This window comes from Rhyacophila brunnea, unplaced genomic scaffold (assembly GCF_057557595.1).
Source record: "Rhyacophila brunnea isolate RB1 unplaced genomic scaffold, BYU_Rbru_1.0 scaffold_12, whole genome shotgun sequence".
In the NCBI taxonomy this organism is placed as follows: domain Eukaryota; kingdom Metazoa; phylum Arthropoda; class Insecta; order Trichoptera; family Rhyacophilidae; genus Rhyacophila; species Rhyacophila brunnea.
Window position 1 is genome coordinate 33,554,672 of NW_028232774.1, and position 14,447 is coordinate 33,569,118.

The 14,447-nt window shown below is 32.9% G+C and overlaps 1 protein-coding gene across 2 annotated transcripts in view; it reads left to right on the forward strand.

The window, feature by feature from the left end:
* The first annotated feature begins 13,163 nt into the window (after positions 1-13,163).
* Positions 13,164-14,447, forward strand: part of Rhp (GTP-Rho-binding protein rhophilin) — a 270,103-nt gene continuing 268,819 nt past the window's right edge. Inside the window, exon 1 of one of the 2 annotated variants that reach the window (XM_085961190.1) lies at positions 13,164-13,505. The gene's annotated coding sequence lies outside the window, so the exon portion shown is untranslated. The remainder of the gene's footprint in view (positions 13,506-14,447) is intronic. The other variant, XM_085961191.1, reaches the window with a different exon arrangement.

Here is a 14,447-nt window from a genome sequence, read left to right on the forward strand (position 1 = left end):
AATTGTAACATTTATTATTCGGAAACATACATACTTTTGAATTATTCGTTGAGTATAAAAATAGTTTATTACAAAAGTAATTGTGCTTTAATTTGTGGAGGTTTTTTTCATTTCGGGCGTTATAATTTATTATTTGAGACACGCCAAAAGGTGTGTTTCTGAGGTATTTCCGAAATATAAATGTTCAATAAAGAATGTTACAATGAATATACCTACGTGATTTGAAAATATCTCATGCATATACCCACTAGAAAAACCTATTAAAAAAATACGACACCCGACGGACTTGAACATGTAACCGCCAAATTCGCGCTTGTTTACTTTTCTAATTAAGCTACGGGCATCCTACTTAATTACGATAATTTTAACTAGTAATTCTTACGTTTTAATATGAACAAATGTTTAGGTTTGTTTATTTCAAAACTTTCAAAACACTTCGCATATTGTCATGCTGCCTGATACGTTTTTATTTCGCATTTCTGTTTCTTTGGACGATTTTATTAAATAATTTACTTTAAAACCCATATAGATACAAAGGGAATGGGACGACTGGCCTCCGGACAATTGGACGCCGCACTGACGTAGACACGTGTAGACGAGGTATTTTAACCAGTTTCTATCTACTACTTAGTAGTTTGAATTCATTTTATTCTTAACATAATGTATTCTTTATCGCGGATTGAGAATTACCATGCCTAAGGCTTTATATAAAATAAAAAACTCTTTTTTCGTTGGAACTTAAACATATGCACGATTAAATCACTGTTTACGTCTGCATATTTACATTCTCACCAACTATTAAATCATAATATAATCATTGAAATATAAATAATAACATTGAATATTTTTTTTAAAGTACCTATAAGTACCTAACGTCTATTTATTTTCGAATTCCGTGGCGTCCAGTTGTCCGGTGCCAAATCGTCCTAGACCCGATACAAAGTTGTAATACTACAATATGTAGGTAAAAATATGAATTTAAACAGCTTTTGGCATTACATTTATGTATGCCCTTTACAGCAAACTATAATTGCAATGTTGAATGTGAGTAAATTACTTCTATAATGTAATAACAATAACCTATTAGGTATTTAGCAGTCATTGCTCTCTTTGAAAATTAAGTCATGTTATTAGTCTCGTATAATTATGAAACTCGACGTCAGTAAAGTAACGAGACATGGATTAAATTTTGAACGCGTGCGTCGATCGTTATATGAATATTAATGTAAAATAATAACTGTAAACTGTAAACTTTTGTAACTAATAAATAAATAATACTCATTATTTTTTTAAAATTTAATATCTGTCCACGCGTTTATGGAATTATTAATTATATTTGGTGACCAGACACGAATTTGAACAAATCGCACCATATTCTGTGGTGTGTTTTTAAATTTAGGTGGCGACTGGCGAGTGATTCATCCAGCGTTGATCTATTATTCTATTACTAGATGTTTTTACCATTATTATTCTCCAATTAGATACCTTGGATCCTTATAAGGTGGGAAGGGATTTAAAAGACTTTTTATTGCTTGTACGTATACTCTTAATATCTATTTAGCGATTATGATTCACTGCGGACCTGTTAATTACTAATAATTACCACATTTAAATAACACGCTAATTATATATACACCCACGGTGGCCGCGCGGCTTAAGCGTTGGACTATCACGCCGTGGGTCCCAGGTTCGAATCCTGGGTCTCGCACGGGTATGGACCTAATAGGTTGAGCAAGTGGCTGACATCCATTTCTCGTAAATAAATAAAATCTGTTAATACAAACCTCTACTCTGTGGAGGCCCATATGATCCTATTAGGATCGGACATGGTCGGAAAAAAAATATATCTAATAGCCATCTAATGGGCAACGCAATAGTTGCATTGAACGTACGTAATGAGTTAAAGCAGGTCTGGGCAAACTTTTTGGATGAAGGACCACATCTAATATATAAAAATTAATATTTGTTTGTTTGTTTATGTGTTTGTTTGTTTGTTTGTTTGTTCGTATTTAATGCGCAGCCATACCGTTCATCCGATTACGATAAAACTTTGTCAACTTATTGCTTGCACTTGCGCGAAGAGTATAGGCTATACTGATATATAAAAATGAATGTCTGTCTGTCTGTATGTCTGTCTGTCTGTCGGTCTGTCCCGTATTGCGATGAAACATTCGTCAGTTGTTGTGATAACACCCGCAAAGGTTTCTGAATAAGTACAACCATCTTCTTCTTCTTCTTTATCATTCTATCTTCTTTTATTTGTATGGTCCCTATACCATTCATCCGATTGCGATGAAACTTTCGTTAGTGGTTGTGCCAACACCTGCGAAGGTTTCTGAATTAGTACAACCATCTTCTTCTTCTTCTTCATTATATCTTCTTTTATTCGTATGGTTCCTATACCATTCATCCGATTGCGATGAAACCTTCGTCAGTTGTTGTGGTAACACCCGCAAAGGTTTCTGAATTAGTACAACCATCTTCTTCTTCTTCTTCTATTATATATTCTTCTATTCGTATGCGTTCCTATTCCATTCATCCGATTGCAATAAAACTTTCGTCAGTAATTGTGCTAACACCCGCGAAGGTTTCTGAATTAGTACAACCATCTTCTTCTTCTATTCTATCTTCTTCTATTTGTATGCGTTCCTATTCCATTCATCCGATTGCAATAAAACTTTCGTCAGAAATTGTGCCAACACCCGCAAAGGTTTCTGAATAAGTACAACCATCTTCTTCTTCTTCTTCTTCTTTATCATTCTATCTTCTTTTATTTGTATGGTCCCTATACCATTCATCCGATTGCGATGAAATTTTCGTTAGTGGTTGTGCCAACACCTGCGAAGGTTTCTGAATTAGTACAACCATCTTCTTCTTCATTATATCTTCTTTTATTCGTACGGTTCCTACACTAATCATCCGATTGCGACGAAACCTTCGTCAGTTGTTGTGGTAGCACCCGCAAATGTTTCTGAATTAGTACAACCATCTTCTTCTTTTATTTTATATTCTTCTATCCGTATGCGTTTCTATTCTATTCATCCGATTGCAATAAAACTTTCGTCAATAATTTTGCCAAAACCCGCAAAGGTTTCTGAATTAGAATAACCATATCCTTCTTCTTCTATTTTATCTTCTTCTATTCGCAATGAAACTTTGGTAAGTTGTCGTGCGCATGCCCACGAAGATTTCTGAATTAGAAAATCATCATCTTCTTCTATTGGTATGCGTTCCTATAACATTCATCCGATTGCGATGAAATTTTTGTCAGTTGTTGTGCGCACACCTGCGAAGGTTTCTAAATTAGTATTATATAAAATACAACGTTTGTTCCATGCAATTTTGATTTTTTTTACTACATATTAATAACATTAATAACGTTTGCATATTTTGGATTCGATTTTAATTTAATGGTCTTTTGTTTGACCTTTACTCCTATTAGAATTATTTTCATATTGCCATATTGTATAACACAGATATTTTAATATTAAAAAAATAATTACCTCTTATTATTTTTTAAATATCTAAGATAAATATAACGACGAAGCGACCATGTGCGAAGCCGGGTACTTCAGCTAGTTAGGAATATAAAATGAACGGCGGGCCGCAAGTAAAATAGTATTTTTAAACATACATTATGTATTATCATCAAAAACAACATAAAAAATAAATAATTCTCTAATAGCCAACAATTTAATGAGAAAAATGAAACTGTTTTACGTTTTTAAACATTTTTAAAATTTCAGGTGTTAATTTTTTAGTTGAGATTCTTAAAACTGCTTGTAAATGTTCATCGGTGATGCTTGATCGTCAACAGTTTTTATTGATATTCCTAATTGAAAATGTTTGTTCACATAATATTATGTAGGCTGTTCCAAAAATAACGAACATTTTTCGAGCAGAATCTTGTTTGAATTTGTCCGTAATATGTAAACAGTGTTGTAAAATTTGCAGATTTCTTCTCGACAGTGCAATTCATGACTACCTATATTCAAATTTAATTTTTAAAAAGGCGTTCAAATGTAGAAAAAAGTAAACTTTTTTCAGAAACACGAACCTCGTGAGCCCCACAGAAATACTTGGCGGGCCGCAGTTTTCCCAGGCCTGAATTAAAGGAATCGAAGGAATAATGCCATAAAAAAATTGATGAGAAAAGATAAACCATCATAATGATAAAATATATTTCTTTCAAAGTTTATCGATTGTTCAGGTTTAGCTGTTTCAACTCGATAGAAATATTATGACAATGCATTGGAAATATTGTTCCTTTCTTTTGGTCGATTATCTTGAAATTCTGCCTTCTGCTGACCTCGGCGAATGGATAAGGATAAAAAGATCGTCATACAGTGGAAGCTGACTGGCAATATACAGTCCTAAAAAGAAATCCACTGAATCAATGAAAGTGCAATATAATGTGCATGGGAAAGTCTGCATTAAGTAGTTGACCCACCCAGCTGATGATGACGATAAAATTGTCTCCCCAATGAAGGGGATCAGAAGCCACGTGTCTGCCCGTACAGGACACATTTACTGGGGACGTTGTCTACTCACTACTGTACGTTAAATCCAATTAGATGGCAACTAAGGGGGTTGATTTAGTACTACAACTAGGGATTCCAATACCGGGATCCCGAGCTATTTTCGATACTTATGAATCCCGGGATTGATAAACATAATCCCGAAACTTTCGGGATTGATTTTTTTATCATTTTTTATAGAAAATAAAATAAAAACGAAAATATAACAGAAAAATACTTTTAATAACTACATTACAAATAAACTGAGTTTGAATGAAGTTTGATTGATACCCATGTGTAAGTTGCCGATTCATTTTATTTTTTCACATAAATTAATACAAATGAGAAAGATTGGAAAAAACTATGTTAAGCACTATTAACAAAGTAATTCCACCATGATCTCATACGTTTTACGGCAGTTTCATATTTGGCTGACTAATTAGATTTATGAAGCGGAAAGATTATACGTACACCATGATTTGCTTTACTATTTTAAATCTCGATAACCCTTTCATTAAGTCTTTACTATCAGCAACAGCAATCTCATATTAAATTCACACTATTATTTATATTACAATATTATTTACTCCATTAAACATATGTATTTCCAAGATTGAACGTATACAATATTAACAATAAATGTCTTAAATAGTATAAAATATACTAGATTTATTTTTGACCGATTTTATCAATGTTATTTGTAAATATAATTTTTTTATATTAACAATGGGAAAAAATGCCAATCCCGGGATTGTCAAATTGTAATCCCGAAATCCCGGGATCAGAATTTTGGCTCAGGATTGGATTCCCTAACTACAACCATACGATAGCGTTAAACCCTGACGATCGATATTTTAGTCTCGCCGAGAATCAATCCCCTTTGCACAGTTTGTGTAAACTAATAGATGCCAAACTATATTCCTAGAAGGTCGTATTTTTTTCCAATAAAACGTACAATATTATTATGTCCATCATTAAAGTATTTTCAAGATGCAAAATCGTTAGCTGAATGCAGAACTATTAATTCTATCTCACATTTTAAATGTTTTGCAGAAAGTGTTTTTGAAACAGCCAACTTCAGTTATTATGCACAATTTTTTTCATCAATAATCATACTAAAATATGATGTGTACATTTATCCATAAAGATAATAAATAATTTTAGTAAGTTGTTTCAAAAAACTGTCTCTTTAAAAAAAAAATCAATTGTAACTTAGAATAGTTCTGCATTCAGCTCCCGTAAAATACTGCACAATTTTTACTCGAAAGATTCTCAATTTCTTAACTATTTCACAAAAAAAAAACACTCAATCGACTTTGTTCTATAGATAGCAAAAAAGTCGCCCGAGGCACAATTTTTCTTTCGTCTCATTATACACACACCTACACAAATATTATTTTTGCCCCCGTTACAATATTTTATAAGTTTGTCATTCATAATGTTACATTTTTATAAGAATATATAAAGAAAGGTCATCAAGCTGATGAAATCGCAATGGACAGCCATACAGTGATACCAAAAAGGTACTAAATGACCACAATAGTACCTTACATATACTGGATCGACGAACTCATCAAGTTAGAATTTAAGTAGTAGTGAGGAACCTGACGATGATAAAAAATATTAGATATTTTTTTTATAATATAAATATATAGGTAGATATACATTTATGTACTGACAATCTTTGAAAGGAAAATGTTGGTTATGGACGTTAAGGGTCTTTGAAGCCGTATGCAACGTAGATCTCTCTGTCAACTCATACGTGAATTGGTCATGTCTCAAGGATGGAAAATACTCAACCACCTAAAGGTTACTTTTTACTAGACTGTAAGGAAATTTAGATTGAGGTGTTTTGACAATGTAGAAAGATACAGTGAATGGCGCTTGCGGCAGACTGATGAGAGTGGAGACATTTTCTGGAGGTGGTCAAGAGCTACATAGGGACGTTTTGCCGACTATGGATGATAAATGACTGTTTTTTCATGGTGAAATTTAGACTATATTACATAATTTTTAGGAACCTAGGTACTATAATTTCAATAAAACCATAATAAAAGTCTACCTCTACGTATTGGAATCTCTAGTTCAGTTTGATAGTAGATTTAAAAAATTCTTTAATGAATATCGTTAAATTAATTATTAGCATATATAATAGATCGTTTTGCAGGATATTGGCAATTTTTCTTAGAAATTAAAAATATTGCATACCTAATAGTTCTCAGTAAAATTATTAATTTGTATGGCATATATCACGTGCATTGCAGTTTGAATGTGTGCGAGTTAAAAGATAAATGTGTGAAAGTGTATGTGAGATCAGTGTCACGACAGGTAACTAAGTACTTACCTACATTGTTTGATAATTTACCATAGATGACCGATTTTCCGGTCTAAATTTTAAATACTAAAAATGCATTTTAATAATATTTCGTTATTAAACAATAAAGTTAATATTATTTAATGATGTTGAATGCTGGATACTGGAGAGCCATTTTATAAATTGAAATAAATCATCTAATTCAATCCAGCAGTAATAAAGTCGGTCATTTGGTAGTTTGTACCGGCCATTACTCTTGTATGTTTATTTCCCTGTCCTTATGATTCATGACACGACCAAAATGCAGGGAGGTACAGTGCCGGGTTTACCATGGGGCTAAATGGGTTAGGACCCCGAGGTTGGTCGTGGGTCCAATGTCTGAAAAATAAAACTTTAAAACGGTTACGAAAAAATCTTGAAACAAACGAAGCAACTGCTTCCGTGTAAACTGTAAATGAAGGTGCAGGGACAAAAAAATCGACAAAACTAAGTAGCTAAGCACTTTCAACAAAATGTACTATTATCGAATATTTTTTATGGACAAATTTGAATTTTAGAAATATTAAAAAGTAGTGTTCAGACGTTATGAGATGAAAAAATTAACAATTATTTTGCACGCATAAACCTAAACATTTTTGGTTTGAAGGGTGTTCACATTTTACATCACACCACATCATACAGCAAATAGTCTGTTAAAAATATTTATCATTTTGTTGAATGGTGTTTTAATAAATTGTTATTCTGTGCCCCCGTATTCTTATATCTGTTTTATCCCAGTGTATTTTTAAGCATAAATCCAGCCAGTGACGTCCCTAGGTAAAGTGCTGCCCTAATGCAGACTTAGCATGCGTACCCCTTTCATTTTTATTCTTTAATTATATTACCTATATATACCTGTCTACATATTTATTTTCGGCTATCTTAAATAGACAAATGCAACAAAAATCTTTAAAAAAGTTACATAGACATCATATACTGATGATAAGAGATTTTTTTTTACGAAACCTACTCTCAAATATTAGTGTCATTAGATATCTACTTGAAGGTATGGGCAGTTGACTGGTTTAGAGGCCCCTTTCTTAAAATGTTGCCTGTGCGATAAACTGCCATTGTCGGCCGATATCGACACGTCTAATTCATCGAAAACCGCCACTGCTCTCAAAAGTTGTAATTATATTCTTATTCTTATTTATAATGTGCCGCCCCTAAACAACGCATGGCATGCCTACCCCTACGGGTCGTCACTAAATCCACCCTGGGTAGGTACCTTAATATACGGCACTACGTTAGTTTTCATACCGCTTTCGTATGCATAGTTAAAGTTTCGTTTTTATAATTTTAATGTAGAACTATTCTAAGATATGTATGTTATGGTATTTAACATTGGAGATATTTGAAATACGAGGGTGGGTCAATAATTCCTTAGAAAAAAGCATTAAAACAGTTTTTATTTTTGTATTTTTTTTTTATTTCTCAACATAATCTCCTTGGAGCTCAATACACTTGGTTAGACGTTTCTCAATATTTTTTAAACCGTCAGAAAAATAAGTTTTCGGAAGGTCCTCAAAATAAGCATTTATCCGATCGATGACTTCTTCATTTGAAAAAAAACGTTGTCCACTTAGCCATTTTTTTAAGTTTGGGAAAAGGAAAAAGTCACTGGGGGCTAAATCTGGCGAATACGGTGGGTGGTCGACCAATTCGAACTTCAATTCTTCAATTTTAGCCATTGATCGTAAACATGTGTGAACACGGGCATTGTCCTGATGAAAGAGGATTTTTTCCTGTTTAAATGAGGCCGTTTTTCTTCAATTTTGTTTTTTAGCTGGTCCAATAAAGATGCATAATAATCCCCTGTTATTGTTTTTCCTTTTTCCAAATAGTCAACGAAAATAATTCCACGTGCATCCCAAAATACAGTAGCCATAACCTTACCAGCTGATTTTACGGTTTTCGCCTTCTTTGGACATGGTTCGCCTTTCGCAATCCACTGCTTTGACTGTTCTTTCGTCTCGGGAGTATAGTGGTGTATCCATGTTTCATCTACAGTCAGAAAGCGACGAAAAAATTCATCCGGATTGCGTTGCATGAGCGACAACAGGGCTTTAGAGGCCACCACCCTATTGCGTTTATTGTCGACTGTGAGCAAACGCGGCACCCATCTTGCAGAAATATTTTTCATGCCCAATTTGTCATGTAAAATAGAAATGACGCTACCTTTTGAGATCCCTGTAACCTCAATTATCTCACTCAACTTTAATCTTCGGTCACTTAACACCATATCGTGGATTTTATTGATCATTTCTGGTGTAGTCACCTCTACAGGACGTCCTGAGCGTGGTTCATCCTTTGTTGATGTACGACCACGTTTAAATTCATTTAACCAGTTATAAATAGTTGCAAGTGAAGGAGCAGATGTGCCGTGAACTAAATCCAACTCATTTTTTATTTCCTTTGCTGTTAACCCTTTTATATTAAAATGTTTAATAACAGCTCTAAACTCAATTTTCTCCAAGCAAAAAAAAACAAGCAATTTTTTTTTTAAATGTACGAGAAACACACAACAACCCGACCAATCTGATTGAAACTTCGCAGCATACTGAATCGGTAGTGCCGCTGCATGGAAACAAACCGCTTACAGTACTAGTCGCGCCACCTGTCGGCTTTTCTAAGGACTTATTGACCCACCCTCGTAGCTAGGTTCTAATTTAATAAATAAATGTACGGATGTTGAAATAAAAAGTAAAAGTTGCGCCGTACCTACCACAAATTGGTGTAATTTTTTATATTAAAAAAATACACACCCACCAGTCATCTTTCATAAATTGGACTCTGTTGTATACCTATATTCTGTGTGAGGCATTTTACTATTGTACTAGCACGCGCCGCCACTGAATTAAGCCGGACAACACCGTGACATTTTTCACATTCTTTAAAAAAAAGTTATTAATCTATCAAAAATAATATTGAACTCAATAAAAACTGTATAAGTAGGTAGGTTCTTCATACTGGACGTTTATATGTCATTTCAACAAGATTGAGGTCTCGTAATTATACGAGGGTAGCCGTTTATATTTCACGAACAAAAACGAATTTTTTATCAATGAAAACAGTTTTATTGTTTTTCAAAATATTCTCCACGACAATTTATACACTTTTCCATGCGTTTGAACCATTCTGAAAAGAATGTTTGCCACTTTGCAAAAGGTAACTCCAAAACATGGTTTTTGAATGCATCGACCACCTCTTCTGGTGTAGAAAATCGTTGACCACGCAATTTATCTTTGACTGTCGGGAATAAAACGAAATCATTTGGTACCAAGTCGGAGCTGTACGGCGGAAGACCGATCAAATTGATGTTTTGAGTACTCAAATAGGCACTTGTTTGAGCCAATGTGTGAGAGTTCGTATTGTCTTGATGAAGGATGAGTTGACGCCGACGGTTGCGTTTCCTTATTTCATCAAAAGCTTTTTTTTAAAGCATTTGCTTCGAAGTGCTTGAGCGCGAGCAACTTTTGTTGGTTTAAGCTCATTTTGGAAGACCCATACGGTCGACTGCTGTTTACTTTCGTGCTCATACGTATAGATCCAAAATTCGTCACCTGTAATAATCTTATAAACGTTTTTTGAAGCACCTCGATCGTATTTTTTTGATCATTTCATTGCATTAATCGACAAGCGCCTTGTTTGTGCGATTGTCAAATTATGCGGGATCGATCGCGAACATAGCTTTTTCACGCCTAAATGTTCATGCAAGATCGTATACACGCTGGTGTTATTAATGCCCAGAAATGTTTCAATCTCACAGTATGTCACATGACGATCTTGCATTGTCAGTTCACGCACAGCATCGATGTTTTCTGGAGAAACAACCGATTTTGGACGACCTTCACGCGGCTCGTCTGTGAGCAAACGAGGACCACGATAAAATTCGCTGAACCAGTGATATACCGTAGTTTTTGATGGTGCTTCATCACCATATAAAGCACTAATTTCAGTAATGCACTGTTCACACGATAATCCACGTCGAAAGTTGTGAAAAATAATCGCAAGAAAATTTTCACGAGTTAATTCCATTTTTGGCTGAAATATTTTTTTCAAATGAATTTAAAAAAAAATAAAAAGCGTCTGTTTGTTAAAACGTTCTAAGTACTTTTGCCGGTAAAAATGTCAAACTTCAAAATACAGAACTTAAATTGCACCTAGCGACACCAGTGTTGCCAATTCCCGAAATATAAACGGCAACCTATGTATAAATAGAAGACAATATTATGATCGTTTTGAATGTGTGAGTATCATACGAAAATGAACCAAGCATTATAGACGTACAATAATGTGTGTAATACACCAATATTAAATGAGCGTCAATGCATAAACCGAGAGCGTTTGTCAGTATTCAATGTATGGCGTATTCTTGATACGTGTTTAAATTTATCTCGTATTATTCCTTACTCGAGATCGGTTGCCTGCTTTGCCTTACCCGTTAGGTATTTTAGTTACCATTATTTCTGAGTTCCCTGGCTCATAGGTATATTTTAAAATATATCCATAAATATTTTACTCGTAAGAAACTAATTTTTATGGAAATAATATATTACTTAAGGGGGGACATGATCGTCGTAGGTCAAAATTGAGTTTTTATTGTATTTTGAAACCATGATCCTGGACACTCCTTAAACGTTGTAGATAATCTATTTATATAATTTTGAAGCCTTATTATCTTTTATATTTATTTTAAACATTTGATGACTGCATAAAGTATTTTTGTTACATAAAATAGTATTCTTTTAAACCTCTCGCTCTAATATTTTAGAATATAGTCATATTTCGGTACATGAATGTGCAGTGGTGTTAAGATTTTTTACATTTATTAATTTTTAAACGCATTTATAAAACCATCAGTATAATTTATGTCGACATTATTCTAGTGAAATATTTACGATAAAAAATTATATTGATAATCTCTGTGATCCTCACAAGAATTAGGCATTTTATTATTCAAAAAATGGGCAAGATTAACACATTTGAAGATAATTCTAAAGATACTTATTATAAGTTATGTCTTTGACCATTCAAGTGTGATAAACATCCTACGAATAATGATTGCTTTATAATAATTATTGACCTGAATAAGGTAGTGTTTTTTTGAAATACGCCATTTATTTTGGCATTCCCCAGTGGTTAAGCTACAACATACGGCCGTAGCCATAAATTGACAAACTATAATTAAAGTAGGGAGTAAAATTATGTTACGCGCGTGTTTGAACATGTACCTAACCGAATTTTTTTTTATTTTTTTTAAACGGTACATGTTCAAACACGCGCGTCAATATCATTTTACTACAGTTACGGCTCGCTAATGAGTACCCGGGTTTATGTAATTAAAGTAAAATAATAATAAACAAATACAGATTTAACCTATTAACACACCGACGAATATTACATAGTTTTAAAGAAATCAACTTTTATGGTGCCATCAAACAGGCTAAACATAACAGCAGAAGTTTGCACTTTGAAGGACGATATTGTATTCAATGGATATGTATATGCATATGTACAATAATTATAAACATATCACATAAGTGTGAAGTTCGATAGTTTTGTCATAAAGTATGACGTAGTTAGACGGACGTCGAGCGAGCGAAAACGATGCAATAGGCTTCACGTAAGAGAAGTCGGAAATAATAATGGTAACAACAATTTAATTTACCCTACGTTATTTGTGCGCAATAGATGAAATCGAAGTTTGCGACATTTAAAGATTAATATTTGTTTCACTATAACTGTATGGAAATAATAAATAGCTGTATGTATAAAAAAAATACTCAAATTGAATAGTACTAACCTCAAATTAATTAGAATTTAAATTCCAACAACTGCCCATGGTCGATAGTATTAATATAATATACATATTACTATGTACGCAATTAGGTAGGTATTATAATATTATGTACTGAATAGTCAATAAATACACTTTTCATTAAAATAAAAAAAATATTAGCAATAACGCCATAATTTTAATAATAATATGATGATGAATGCTGTCGAAAAATACAGCATTTTTAAAATAGTTATTTTAATTGAAAAATATGCTACAGAATATTGAAAGCTAAGTCAAGTAGGTTGATCTATATTTTTTTTATAATATAACAGACAGAGATGAAGATTGAATGGACTTTCTTGGAAAATATTTTAATAATGAAATTCCTTGTGAATCCACTGTAGGTTGTCATAAAATATACGTGACGGAATTTAATATGACATTTCTAGGTACACACCTGGCTTAATATTTACAGGTAAAAATGCAACCAGCGCATATCAAACCGTTAGCTAGTCGACCGCAGAGAATCGCGGCGTGCACACCTGCTCGTGGTGGGTTTACGAATGTTATCTGTCGAAAATAATTATCACGTAGATGCGAATTGCAGATTACAACCTTTCCATATGTAACGCAATTACGAATGTTTATGTCAGTGATTTTTGATAACAGATACGAGTTTTCGAAGTTTTGTTGTGTTTTAGTGTTTGTTCTTCGATTTCAATGGTGTCAATGCAGTGAAAATTTGTGCCTTTTCCGAAATAATAATAAAATTGTTGGCTTTATAAATTGCGCTAATGTGTTTTCGCTTTGTATTGACTCACTCGGGACTTTGCTGATAAGAAACCTTATGTAGGTAAATATAGAAATTAAATATTATGTTTGTGGAATATTCTGATGCTGTGATCTAGCATAGTGTACCTATATAACATTTTTTCCTCTGTATAAATATAATATTGAATAATTTTAAGAAGTAATGTGCGCAAAAAGAATGTAAAGATACGTCCGAAAAATGTGTTAAAATAATAATATGCTAAATTAACCATAGTCTATAATCTAATATACATACATACACAGTGACGGTTTTAGGTAGCTACGTGGTGATATTAGATTCTGATATATTTGGAAACCCCCTTGTGAAAAGGTTTGCATAGATAGATAGAAAAATATTACGAGGATTTTTTACTATCTACCCTAACATATCTGACTTTATCTGCTTTATAGAAAACTGTCATTGTACCTACGTAGAGTCGAATCAACGCCGCTGAATTAGTACATTTCAGATAGAAACAGAAACTGACTTACAAAGTTGTCCACAAGTAATGATTTTAGATTTATCTCTCTTTTCTTTTCGCACAAATATATTATATTGCCTATGATCTATATATTAATAAAATTAAGTCACAGTTTACACACCTAGTAGAAATTCATTATATTATGTAATACAATTACCTACCTATCGATCGATATAATAAATTCTAAATAGATATTTCGATTCATTTATGAAGTTGATTTCACTGGGTGAAGAATTACGCTAATTAATATTTAGATCCATATAATAAATAACATTCTATGAATTACATTGTTTTGTTTTTATGGATACAAAGCCTTCATTAATTACGTCATGTTATGTATTGTGAGATAATATTCTATGAAAGCGGCCTGTAATTAATACCATTGACATTTCCCCAATTTTCCCTATTTGTACATAAGTATAAAATATATTATATATTTTTATTAGGTATATTGACATTTTATGTTAAGTTTTGGTAGATTATTGAGTAGACACCGTCGATAG